This window comes from Octodon degus, unplaced genomic scaffold, assembly GCF_000260255.1.
Source record: "Octodon degus isolate 3935 unplaced genomic scaffold, OctDeg1.0 scaffold00040, whole genome shotgun sequence".
Classification (NCBI taxonomy): domain Eukaryota; kingdom Metazoa; phylum Chordata; class Mammalia; order Rodentia; family Octodontidae; genus Octodon; species Octodon degus.
Window position 1 is genome coordinate 6,964,733 of NW_004524616.1, and position 13,004 is coordinate 6,977,736.

At 37.5% G+C, this 13,004-nt stretch overlaps 1 pseudogene; it reads left to right on the top strand.

The window, feature by feature from the left end:
• Positions 1 to 6,129: 6,129 nt before the first annotated feature.
• On the top strand, positions 6,130 to 7,425 carry LOC101574357 (annotated as a pseudogene).
• The last annotated feature ends 5,579 nt before the right edge of the window (positions 7,426 to 13,004 follow it).

A 13,004-nucleotide genomic window follows, 5' to 3' on the forward strand; every position in this document is an offset into this window, starting at 1 on the left:
TGCTAGTTTAAAAACCTGCTGATGTTTCTCAGGATCATTGCCTTGCCCATCTTGTGCATGTAAATGTATAGCTTTGCCCCTGTCATGTTCTCAGCTTTTCTCTTGCCCTCTCCTCATTGTTCAATCCTCAAGTTCTCACTTTCCTTTTAATTGTGTTATAACTTTTAAATGTGTTTCTTCTTTTGAGTTCCTATACTAGGGAAACTCTATGATATTTATACATGTGGGTCTGGCTTATTTCACTTATGAGTATATTATCAAGAGACATCCACTTAAATATAAAGGCTTCAAGTTTATTATTCTTTATAGCTCTGTAATACTCCATTGTATAAAAATATCACATTTTTCCAACCTTTCCTCATGTGGCAGGAATCTTGGTTGTTTCCAAGATTTGGTTACCACAAATTGTATTGCTATAAATATAGGTACACATATATCACTATTATATGATGTTTTCAGTTTCTCTGGGGAAATTCCCAGTAGGGGCATCACTGACTTGAATGAGATTTCCAGAACAAGGTTTTTAAGGAGTCTTCACACTGATTTTCGTAATAGTTGCACCAGTCTACATTCCCACCAGCAGTGGAGAAGGGTTCTCTTTTCCCCACAGCCTCTCCAACATTTGTTGTTGTTTGATTTCTTTATGATAGCTATTCTTTCTGAGGTGAGATAGTATCTAAGTCTTATTTTAATTTGCATTTCACTGATGGCTAGTGATGCAGAGCTTTTTTTTGTTTGTTTATTTATTTGCTTCTTAAATTTCATCCTCTGAGAAGTTTGTGTTCATCTTGGATGCCCATTTCTGTATTGGGTCTTTAAATTTTGGGACTCCAATGGTATATAGTTCTTTATAAATTCTATAGAGCAGACATTTGTCTGAGTGCTTATTAGTCAGGATTTTTTTCCAAATTTGTGGGCTGTCTATTCACTTTGTTAGTAATTTCTTTTGATGGTGAAAACTTCTCAATAAGAGTTTGTCCCAGTTGTTAATTCTTTTAAGTGTTACCAGTGAGACTTAATTTTTGTTCATGAACTTTGCCTACCCTTATGTCTTCAAGAGTTCCTCCTACTTTCACTTTCAGGAGATTTAGTGTTTCTGTTTTAATGTTTAGATCTTTAATCCATTTTGACTTTAGTTTAGTGCATGGCGATAGACCTGGGTCAAGTTGTAGTTTTCATCATGTAGAGAACCAGATTTTCTAGCACCATTTGTTAAAGAGGCTCTCTTTCTTCCAGTAAGCATGTTTGGATCCTTTGGCAAAGATTAGATGGCTGACTGTATTCATAGAGTCGTCTGCGTCTTCTAATTTAATCCACTGATCCCAATGTCTATTTTGTTGCCAATACCAAGGTGATTTTATCACAGTAGCTTTGTACTATAATTTCAAGTCAGAAATTGAAATTCCTCCTGCTTGTCTTTGTTGTCCAGGATTGCCTTTGCTATTCTAGGTCTTTTCTGGTTCCAAATAAATGGTAGGAATGATTTCTCTAGGTCTGGGAGATATGCTGGTGGTAGTTTGATAGGGATTGCTTGAAATCTGTGCAACAATTTTGGGAGTGTGGTGATCTTCATGATGTTGGTTCTTCCTATCCAGGAAAAGGGAATATCTTTCCATTTTCTGAAATCCTCTATGATATCTTTTTTTCAGAGTAGTGTAATTTTGTGTGAAAAATGCTTTGACTTCTTTAGTCAGATAAATTCCAGGGTATTTCATTTTCTGTACTACTGTTGTAAAAAGTATTGTTTCTCTCATTTCCCTCTCAATGTGTTTGTTATCTGTGTATAGGAATGCTAATGACTTTTGGGTATTGATTTTCCTTCCTGCTATGCTACCGAATTTGTGTATCAATTCTAGAAGCTTCTTAGTGGAGTTTTTTGGGTCTTCCAAGTAAAGTATCATGTATTCTGCAAATAATGATAATTTAAGTTCTTCTTTACCTATTCTTATTCCTTTTACTTCACCCTCTTGTCTAATGGCTCTAGCTAATGATTCCAGAACTATATTGAATAGGAGTGGTGATAGAGGGCATCCTAGTCTTGTACCATATATGAGAGTAAAATATTTCAGTTTTTTCCCACTTAGAATTATATTGGCTATTGGGTTGTCATAGATAGCTTTTATCAAATTGAAGTAGAGACTATCTATTCCACTTTTCTGTAGAACTTTGAACATGAATGAGTGTTGGACTTTGTCAAAGCCTTTTCTGCATCAATTGAGATGATCATGTGGTTTTTAGATATCACTCTATTGATATAGTGTATTACATTTATAGATTTTCTAATAATGAACCATCTTTGCATCCCTGTGGTGAATCCTACCTGGACATGGTGTATGATGTTCTTGATGATTTGCTCTATTCTATATGCTAGGATTTCATTGAGGATTTTTGCATCTATATTCATGATGGAGATTGGCCTGTAGTTCTTTTTTTTTAGTTGCGTCTTTCCCTGGTTTTGGTAACAGTATAATACTTGCCTTCAAGAATGATTTTGGGAGGATAGCTTCCTTTTCAATTTCATTGAAGAGCTTTAGGAGTGTATGGATTATATCTTTTGTAAATATCTTATAGAATTCAGCTATGAATCCATGAGGACCTGCACTTCTCTTTGTCGGCAGACTTTTTATTACATTTTGTATTTCATTGGCTACTATTGGGTTATTGAGAATTGTTATACCTTCTTGATTCAGTTTTGGTAATTTCTACCTTTCCAGGAATCTGTCCATTTCATCTGTGTCTTCTCTTCTGTGTCAGTAAAGATTCTCAAAGTAGCTATTGATAGTCTTCTGAATTTCCACTGGGATTTTAGTGATTACACACTTTTTATTCCTTATTCCTTCTGTTTGATTTTTCCCCCTTCTTTTTGATGAGGTTGGCTTGGGGCTTATCAATTTTATTTAGTTTTTAAAAGAACCAGCTTTTTGATTCATTAATTCTTTGAACTGTTTTCTTTGTCTCAATTGCATTAATTTCTGCTCTAATCTTTATGATTTCTTCCCGTCTTTGGGCTCTGGGTTTGGTTTGCTCTTCCTTTTCTAGATGTTGCATGTGCAGCATTAGAGTGTTGATTTGTTCCCATTCTGTTTTCTTAATGTGTGAGTTCACAGCTGTAAATTTTCCTCTGAGAACTGCTGTCATTGCATAAAATAAATTCCGATGAGTTGTAGTTGAATTTTCATTGAATTGTAGTTATTGTTGAATTTCTTTAATTTTATCTGTGCCCCATAGATTGCTGAGTAGGTTGTTGTTTGATTTTAATGTATTTAGGTTTTTTTTTTCTTATTTCTTTTGTTATTTATTTCCAGTTTCATTGCTTTGTGGTCAGACAATACGCATAGGAAATTTCTGGTTTCTTGTATGTACTTTAGCATGACCTGTTGACTAGTATGTGGTCTATTTTAGAAAATGATCCCTGTGCAGCTGAAAAAATGTGAATTTAGCTGTGTTTGGGTGGAACACTGTGTATATGTTCACCAAGTCCATTTGTTCCAAACTCTGGTTTAGTTCTGTTACTTCTTTTCTAATTTTTTGTCTGGTTGACCTATCTTTTTGGGATGAAGGGGTGTTAAGATCTCCTGTTAAGATTGTGGTACTGGGTATTAGATTTTTCATGTCCATTGAGATTTGTCTTAAATAGTTTTGTGCTCCCATGTTTGGTGCACAGATATTTATGAGTGTTTCCTCTTCCTCTTGAATTTATCCACTAACCAGTATACAGTGGCCTTCTTTATTTCTTTTATCATTCTTGTCTTGAAGTTGAGACTGTCTAAGTACAAGATTGCTACCCTGCTTTTTTCTGAGGTTCTGGGCCATGTAGTATTGTTTTCCTTCCTTTCGCTTTTAGCCTATAAATTTCTTGATGAGTTAAGTGTGTTTCTTGTATACAGCATATTGTTGGATTTTATTTCCTAATCCACTGTGCCAGTTATTTCTCTTAATTGGTGAATTGAGTGCATTTACACTGATGGTTTTAACTGAGATTTGTTAACTTATGATGGACATGTTATTTACCTGCTTTTGTTTACTCCTTTTTGTCCTGTTTTTAATTGTTTGCCCTATTAGTGGGTTTCTTATGTTTTAATTCATGGAGTTCTGATCATTTTGACCCTCTCTACAACATCTTTCAGTAGTCTTTGTAGGGTTGCCTTTGTCATCAAGGCAACCCTACAAAGACTACTAAAGAAATTCTTTAGTTGTTGTTTGTCATGGAAGTATTTTACTTCTGTATCAAACTTGAAAGAGTTTTGCAGGGTATAGTAGTCTGGGCTGGAATTTGTTTTCATAGGGGACTTGAAGTATTCTACTCCATGCTCTTCTTGCCTTCATGGTTCGTTAAGAGAAGTCGGCCATAATTCTGATTGGTTTTCCTTTGAATGTTATCTGCTTCTTTAATGCCTTTCTGTAAATTACTCTTGTGCTGGATTACTCATTGTGTGTTTCTAATTATATCTCATTGTGTGTTTCTAATTGGGTTGAAGTTATTTGGCATTCTTTATTCTTTGGTTACCTAAATGTCTGATTGTTTCCTCATATTTGGGAAGTTTTCCACTATTACTTGTGCCCATATTCTTTTTATATCATTTGTATTGACTCCTTCTTTCTCATTGATGCCTATTAGTCTCACATTTTTGCATCTTCTTGTAGTTAATGAATTACTTTTTCCTGCATCCTAGTTGTTTTGAAGAGATATTTTCTCACCTTTTCTCTAGCTGCCTTGACATCTTCAAGATCTGAAAATCTACCTTAACTTTCACTCAAACAGTTTTTCTGGATTGCAATTGAGATTTTAAGTTCCTCTATATCTCTTTGACTCTACTTCATGCGACCTATTTCTTTCCTGTATTACTCATTCAAGGATGCTTCATTTTTATAATCTTCTGTATTTTTTTATCAATGTCTTTTTTTAGAAGCAGTTATTAATTCTACTGAAGAGCTTTTTTCAGATTGGGTTTCCTCCATATATTTCTGTATTTGATTTTTTACTTCAGTGCTATGATTTCAGAGATTTCTTTTTTTACTTCAGAAATTAATTCTTCTCTGAATTTCTCTATAACTTTCTGCTGTTGTTTCTTTACTTCTGACACTATTAATTCATACATTTCAGCTAATCTAGTGTCCTCTGCACTTGCTCTAGGTGGGCTCAAGACCTGACATTGCATTTTACTCCTTCCTTTTGTCATTTCAGATTGCAGTGTTCTCTGACCTTTAGTGTAGAGCTGTGTTACAATTATAACCTTAGCACCTAGTGAAATTCTGGTGCAGATCTATTAAGTTTGAGTTTGTCTAGTTATTCCTGCCCTGGGTCTAGCTGTTTTGTTCAGGTCCTTTCTGCTGCAGCCCTTGGAAAAGAACCTGTTTTGCCCCTTTGGCACAACAGTGAACCTGTGGTGCCCCTCTCTTGTGTCCCTGGCCCACTGGGCACAGGGAAGCACAGTAGCTCTCCCACACAGTAGCCAGGCCTGGACTTGAGCTGGATCCAGGGGCCAGATCCAGATCTTCATCAAAGTTCTCACTTACCTGGCAGACTTGGGGATGGGGGCTCTGGGGAGTGGTGGAGAGGTCCTCAAGGTGTGGCAGAGGGTCTCAATCATGCAGAATGCTTGGGTTTTGGTCTGGCGAGGTCCACTGGTGTAGGGAAGCCAGAAGCTCTCCCACAAACACCAGCCCTGTGACTTCCTAAGAAGACACTTTGGTTCACTGAGCTATCTGGTCTGCCTGGTTACTTTTGTTTAAATTCTGTAATAGTTATAGTCTGAGTTTAGACTGCTGCTGTTTCTTTTTCACAGACTGAGAAGGATCCTTCTTAAACTCCCAGCTTGTACTCAATCAATCACGAGGTACTATATTTTCTACTTTCCAACAGATTATGAATCTACCCTTCTCCTCACATCTGTTGTTTGCAATAAGTCAAACCTGATACTGGCAGTAGATTTTTTCCCCCTCAAATGTCTCCTATCATTCTGTCTTTACACAGAAACTTTATTCAAAACTAATCAAACTTCAGTTGTGACCAAAACTCTTCAGCAATACATTTAGAATGAAACTCGTATCTATACTGTATCTCACAAGTCCCCCAACAACAAGAACCCCCTCATCACCTACCATTACTCCTCTTTCTCAATGTCAACCATGGAGTTGTCTTCAGGCTGTCCTAGGTGAGCTGCACTAGTCCAGAGAATTCATTTTCATTTGTTCTTCTGCCCAGGTCATTATGAGCCTTCCTCCTCATTTGTAGGGTTTTTACTTGATGTCCCTTCCTCTGCACTTTCCCTAGAGCAATTTCTTCTCTATATCTTTATTGTGCTTTAATTTTCTTACTGATAATTATCTGTATATTGCACTATCTTGACTATCTTATTTTATTGCTGTCTCTGCCAGTAGAATGTAAACTTCATGAGAAGAGGGACCTTGTGCACAGCTGTACTTATAGTACCAAGCTCAAGACCAGAATGTGCATGCCCAATACATACCAATTCAATGTATGAGAGAATGAATAAAGGACAAATAGATTTTAATTCTTCTGTCTTTCTAACTAGAGAAATAACATTTCTTTTTATGAACTTTCAGGATCCATATTTTTAAGTTAACACAAGAAAAATAGTGATATATTAAGGGCATAATTTGTAAGGAAAAATACAGGAATATCAATATGATACATAAGGACTATAGGAAAATAAAAATAACAGAATTGTACTAATGGAGATAATTTCTTAACCCATGTTATCTTGCTTACTGTGGCCTGGAAAATCAAATTTTGCTGTATTTCCAGAAGCCTAGGCCTGTATATATTTTCTCTTGCCTGCCTTTTCTGTGAAGTTACTAAGCATTTCTGATGTGGGATTGTATTTCTGGTGTGTTGATGTTTTTATTAAAGATTTTGGACTCCAGACAAGGCGGCTCCGCTGGGCAGCGTGTTCTCCAGTAATCTTCCTTGGCTCTCAGGTGGCCCGCTGGGACTCCCAAGCCAGGCCTTGGTTCTTCAAGCAATGCCTGGGGCCCTGAGAAGTACCAACAGTGCCTTGGTGGATGGGATAGAGTCATCATTTGAGGCTTGCTTTGCTTCTCTAACGAGTCAGGATTACGTCAATGGCACTGACAGGAAGAAATTCGAGCTGGTGCTGATCAGTGTATCCAGAAGTTCCTGGATATTGCAAGACAGACAGCGTGTTTTTTTCTACAAAAAGATTGCAGTTGTCTGTCCAGAAACCAGAGGAAGTTATCACCGAGGACGTCTCAAAACGAAAGAGTGAACTGCAGCGGAAAGACGCGCTGGTCCAGAAGCATCTGACAAAGCTGAGACATTGGCAGCAGGTGCTGTAGGACATCAACGAGCAGCACAAAAACCACGTAGAAATCCTGCAGGGCTCGTTGTCCTATCTCAAGCAGGCCTCTGCCAACACCCCTGAGCCTCTGAAGCAGACGTGAGCGCCCAGGTCGGCAGCCGCCCCAGACACAGCTCTGCCGAATGAACGTCTGCTCTGTGGACCTGCATCCAGGAAACACTGTGTGAGGGATAGGAGGCGGGTTTTATGTTCGCTCCTACAGTGTCTTCCTTATTTTTATGAGCTGTTAATTCCTTGAGTACATTACAAAATGCCAGTAGCTTTGGTAGCCCGAGTTAAGTGTTTTGTCGTTAGCACAGTTTAGAGTCAGTAGGATGACGCAGATTTTTTTTTTTTACATGACTTTATTTTTGTGTTTTGACTTGTTAGATGTTTATGATGTGAGGGAAAAACTGACGATAGTGAGATGGAGGCAATAACGGGTCTGTAGGTCTTTTATGGTAACTGCCCCGCTGTGGCAGCTCAAAAAGATTTGCTGTTTGAAGACTGAACTACCTCAAGAAGAAAACTCTAATTCAATGATGTTTGTTGTGGTTCAAGAGTGAGACAGGGTGTAAATGTTTTGTAACTTGGTCAAAAAAAGAATAAGAGAAGCCAGGTTAGAGTGGTAATGTTTCAGTACGCTCCTCAGTGATGGTGATTTTTATTTGTGCTAGTTTATATTTGTGTGCTGTTTGTGTGTCCGTCTTGAGGAGGGTGTAGGAGGAGGTGATTGCTGAAGGTTGCGACACCCCTTGGGAACGAGTCAGCTCAGGAATGGTGGACCTGAGTACTGGGACATGGTGCATGGTGAAGGGTCATGGTTTACTCTGATTTCTTTTTGAGCTCTGCCTCTTGCTTGCTTGTGTTTCGTTTTGCTTCTCTGGAGCAGTTTCCATTAGAGGAAGTTTCTTGCTCATGAATCATGGATTGGATTCCAGGGGATGAGCATCCCGGGGGTCAGAGGAGAGACCTGCAATGACCTGGCTGTGCACCTCCACAGGCGGCCTGTGGAGCCTGGGCCTGGGGAACGCCTTGCCCTCCTGTTGGCTGGGGTTATCCTCTCCTTTGTGCTGTCCCCTACGAGATCCTGGCCCTTTAACCGAGTGCCCCCCTGCTCTCTTCTGAGGAGTCTGCACTGCTGTGTCCCTTCCAACCCCCACTGACACACACATGCTGCTGCTCTAGCCTGGGTGCCACCTGCCGCTGCACGGAGCCTCTGCACCCTTCAGCACACAGGACTTCTCTCCGACCTCTGCGCTCCAGGCTCTTCTTTGCCTGTTATGGACTTGTGTTTGTCCTTTTGCCCCTGGCTGCATTGTAGGCCGCGAGACAAGCGTCGCTCCTTTTGCTGGTAGTGCTCCTGTGTTATCACCTCTTACCCATGGTGCTTATCCCTCGCTTTAGTTTGTGCTTGTGTGTAGATAATTGGTTCATAGACCTATTATTTAATTTTACCAGCCAGAGCTCAACAGATCCCTCAATTAGAGTATAACAGGGTGAAACAAAACTCTCACCTGGTGAACTTTTAACTGAGTTATCCCACAATCTGATCAGTAACTTTAAATTTCCTGATGAAAAACCTAAATAAACATGTTAAGTCTGGGTTACTCGTACTAACAGGTGCGTGCAGTTTGGAGCGGGCACGTCTCTAATCCCAGCCTTCTGGGAGGCTGAGGGCAGAGGCCTGCGGGTTGGAGTTGGGCGTGGGCAGTTTAGTGACTGAGTGAGACCTGTCTTAAATTTTAAAAAAGGGCACACAATGCAATCCCTAGTGCCATGGGAAAAACAAGACTAGAAACTGGGGCACTTCTGCAGTCCTAGCTGCTCAGGAGGCTGAGGCAGGAGGATTACACATTCAAGGCCAGCCTGGGTAACTTAGTAGGAGCCTGTTTGAAAATAAAGCTCAGTGGTCAAAAGCTAGAAGTAGCAGCATCTGAAGTGAAGACTTGAAAAAATTTAGTGACTTACTAGATTGTTCCTAGGGCTCTGCAGTAATTCTGTAATGTTCTTGGTAATTTTTTTTTAAAAGGAATTGTTTATTACAGTTTTTTAAAAACAGACTTTGGTGTGATTTCACTTATTAAAAATTAATGCAAAGGAAACTTTCCAACAATTTTAAATATTGGGGCTGGGGATATAACTCAGTGGCATGAGTGCCTGGTTGGCATGTGCAAGGCTCTGAGTTCAATTCCTGGAACTTAAAAAAAAAAACCTTTTAAATATTGATAAATCTCTTAGTTGTTATTTTTACAAAGATAGTATAATATAATGACAAAAGAATGGAGACTCTCAAGACAGACTGCCAGATTTGACTCCTCATTCAAATTATTTTCCAAATGAATATTTTATAAATTCTTCACTTGCAAAACTTGAGTAGAGATAATAATCTATACTTACATATGTCCGTCAGGTTATAAGTTGATAAGTATAGAGTACTTAAAGCAGTTGGTGCAATATGAGCTATTAATTTTATATTTTTTGTGAACTTCCCTATATAAACAATACTGTCATGTCCCATGAGAAGAAAAATTTTGGTGGTTTCATCACAAAGTGTAGGCCTGCAAAGCTTGGATTTGCTGTTATAAAGGGTGATAAAATTAACTGTCTTAATATCTGCAAATTTCTGGAAGGTTCTCTAATTGTCATACCTTCATAGCATACATAATGCTTTAGTCAGGGTTTGCAAGGGAACAGATTTAATACAGGACATAAAATTTATAAATATTAATATTATAAATATATATTATGATATTTTATAATAGTCACCCAAGAGCAAAATGCAGAAGAGATTTGTCCAAGCACTACAGACCTAAAGAATTGAGCTGAGGGCCTGGATCCTATGGCATTCATCTGCACAAGTCCAGCCAAAGATGAGAGGTAATGGAAGTGTCTTCTCTGAGTCCTGTTGGATGCATAAAGCCCATGACAATGTCTCATGCAATTCTGTATCAAGGTTCTGCATTGGAAAGGCCCAAAGGCCAGTGGTAGAATTCAGAATGTCTGTTTCTATGGGATGAAGGATCTGGGTCAGAAGCCTGAGAGGTCTGCAGTGGAGGCAGGATGCAGTGCTCAAGGTAAGAACCACAGCTACCCTGCAAAGAACCACAGCCTCCCTCAGTAACAGCCATGACCTGAGCTCCTCTGGTGGTGAGAACAGCTGAGTTCATATCAGTGTTCATAACAGTGTGGAAAACTTTTCCAGGAGACTGAACAGTACACCGTCATTCCCTCCAGTTCTCCTCTTATGCTGTTGGCAACAATCCTCAGGTGAGTCACCATGCAGCTTCAGGTCAGTATCGTGTTACTAGTCAAGCATTAACAAATCTACCATGCGCAGACTTCCCAGTAGGGGTGCATTTCTGGGCCCAAGTGACAATTTGTTCATTTTATGGCAGTCTATTGTAGGAGTTGATGAAAGCCTCAACATGGTAACTGAATAATCAGTTTTCTTGTGATAAACAAAGTAAGCTTCAGGAACATCTGAAGAAATGAGTGAGAGGAAAAAAAAGAGTAGAGATAAACAAAAAAGAAGGGTAGGATTTAATATTATGTTTTAAAATTTTTAAATAATTGGTAAATGTGATGCTGACATGTTCCATAAAGTCCAGTGGACCCTAAAATTACTGTTCCTTTGGGTTGAGTGGATCAATTATCAGAGATATGCCTGGAAGGTCGTTAGAAAATGGACCATTTCGTGAAATGGGAATAAATTGTTTAAAAAGAAAAAGGAAATAGGATGTGGAAAAATGGAAAGAAGGAAGGAAAAAGAGAGAAAAATGCAAGTTAGCTATACAATTACTGTCTTTTTAATTGGAAAGGAAGGTTTGTGCTATTATTGATGATTGGAGATTTTTTATGCCCATTTCTTGTACTGAGTATCTATTTTGAAGATGACAATATGTAATATATTTACCATTGTTTTTTCCTTTATCTTTATTCATTTTAATGAAAAATAGATAAAATAGCAATGAAATAGTTTCAAAACAGGTTAGTGGGACAGTTACAAAAATTAATACGTTGCATATTGTTGTCTTCATAGTAGTTATTCAGAGGACAAGATGCAGACATGATAACTTGTCTAAACAATATTAGTACAAACATTTCCTCTCAGTGAACTAATAGAAAGTATCTGTATATCTATCCTATCTTGTATATACATATATATTTTTCACAACAAAATGGTCCTTTATTAATATCCCCACCTTTTGTTTGACTGAACTTGTCAGATAGCAAAAGTTACATTTTTAGTTATATAGGTCTTGCCCTAAGTTGGTCTTAGCCATCCAGTAGAAAAGTGTAACCACAAGGTATAAAAAGTAATGCCATATTAATATGCTGAGCTGTAAAAGGCTCAAGACAACAACTGTGGACTTTTGCCAGTTGTGCTGATAATTCACTACCATTATGGGCTACTGGACTATATTGGGTTATTTTGAATTCAAGTACATACAGTCTTTGGACTGGCAACAAGTGTGAAAATGTTCTTTAAAAACTTCTCCAAATAAAGTTTCTCTAATTGCAATGGAACACCCATCTCTGACAAAACAAAACAAAAAAGGAGGATGTATTTACTATTGTTATTCTTCTATTATTATTCTATTTTACTTTTTGTCCACAAAATTAAAAGAAAATAAAATGCATCATTTTCAGAGGCATGAAGATCATTAGTTTCACTAATTTCAAACTTAATCAATAAGGATCAAATAATTCCAGTGCCATTTAACTGATCCAGGCCCATGAAGGCATCCTAGGCCCTAGAAATTCTTCACTTTTTTTTTCAGACCCAGCACTATGATTTATTTTTTTGGTACAACTGATAGTGAAATTATTACAAAATTAGAAGTCATATCAATAGAAACAAGAAAAGCAAAATGGTAACATTAAGAAGCTTATATAAATCATAATATTGACACCAACATGAAAGCAAAATAGGAGAAGTTAGGTACATGATATAATTATTTTGATATATATAGGTCTCTTGTTAGAATAAGAAAAATACCCACTATTTTAAAAATAAAACCTTTGCTAATGTATAATTTGTTTAAACAAATGAACTTTTCTAAAGCATGTGTTCACATGCCTCCTAATATATATACATATACAATATCAAATTCAAAAATTTGTCTTTCCTGCCAGGCATGGTGGTGCATGCCTGTAATTACAGCACTCAGGAGGCTGAGCCTGGATGATCATTTCAAGTTCAACACTAGCCTGGGCTACAAAGTGAGCTCAAGGCCAGCCTGAAGTGCATAGCAAGACCCTGTCTCAAAAAGACAAAAAAAAAAAAAAAAAGAAAAGAAAAGAGAACAAAATTTTATACAGAATACGAATTATATACATAATCAAAATCAAAGGTAGTAAGAAACTTAGCCATCAAAAGCAGGAATAAAAGCACTGCTTAGTATGTATATCTCCCAATATTAAAAACAAAATCAAAATAAGCCTTCATGTAAGTAACAAATACATTTCAATTTACCTTGTTTAATTAGAACAGAGTATAGATTGTTTAAAGTCAATGACTTCCACAAAATATTGTGTCAATATTTTTATAATAAAGACTATAGATGCATAATTTAGACATTTGCAAGTGACTGACTAAAGTATAAACCAAGAAAACATTCTATGGTATCTTCATATGGGAGTATATTTTCTGGAAAATTTATGAAAGAACATTGATAT